The sequence below is a fragment of the Octopus bimaculoides genome, chromosome 2 (assembly GCF_001194135.2).
Source record: "Octopus bimaculoides isolate UCB-OBI-ISO-001 chromosome 2, ASM119413v2, whole genome shotgun sequence".
Lineage (NCBI taxonomy): Eukaryota > Metazoa > Mollusca > Cephalopoda > Octopoda > Octopodidae > Octopus > Octopus bimaculoides.
The window spans coordinates 144,102,844-144,103,936 of record NC_068982.1 but is presented as its reverse complement, the minus strand read 5'-3'; positions in this window follow the sequence as shown (position 1 = coordinate 144,103,936).

The window sequence follows — 1,093 nt, the reverse complement described above, 5'->3', positions numbered from 1 at the left end:
CATGTGTCACCCGCACAAGAGCCAGCCCAGGGGCACCGGCAACGATCCCGCTCGAAAGATTTCATCAGGGTAGAAAAAAAAATCTTACATTTCAGATCATGATGCAGAGAAGTTTAAACTGGTGATGGTGCAGTTTAAACTTTTCTGCATCATGAGCTGAAATGAAAGACTTTTTTTTACCCTGATAACAGGCTTGATTTATCCTATGTTTATTTGATTCCATTACTGGCTGCATATTTTGGTGAACTATACCAACATTATGATGGATCTCCGAGCTGCCAGAAACAGCTGCTGGACTTGTAACACCTTACCACCCTCCCTTTAATTCTCTTTGATGTTTGTATTGTGGGTAAATTTGATCTTTTGATATATAAATATCCATATATTAATACTTAAATATTTGTTGTCTAAAAATCTTCAGTCATGTGACAAAATACTTGTTACGGTTTTGCCCACCCCCTTCCGATCATGGATAGAATCCGCATTTTTACTGTTCCTGCACAAGCTTTCTATATGTCTTAACATCTTTTATTTTTTATTTTTTCCTTTTTAATTGTGTGAATGTGTACGTGTGTGAGTATATGTAGGTATATATTTTATATGTATATGTGTATGTGTATATATATGTATATGAGTGTAAGACTGTGTCCAGTGCATAAGTGCGACTTTCATGCACACGTCCCTTTCATTTATACGGATATGCATGTTTGTATATGTGCAGGTCTAGGTGAGTGATAGGAGGATGTATGTATATATATATATATATGTATATATATATATGTGTGTGTGTGTACATATATATATATATATGTATATACGTATATGCAAGAGTGTGAATGTATGCCTGTATATATATATATATCATCATCATCATCATCATCGTTTAACGTCCGCTTTCCATGCTAGCATGGGTTGGACGATTTGACTGAGGACTGGTGAAACCGGATGGCAACACCAGGCTCCAGTCTGATTTGGCAGAGTTTCTACAGCTGGATGCCCTTCCTAACGCCAACCACTCAGAGAGTGTAGTGGGTGCTTTTACGTGTCACCCGCACGAAAACGGCCACGCTCGAAATGGTGTCTTTTATGTGCC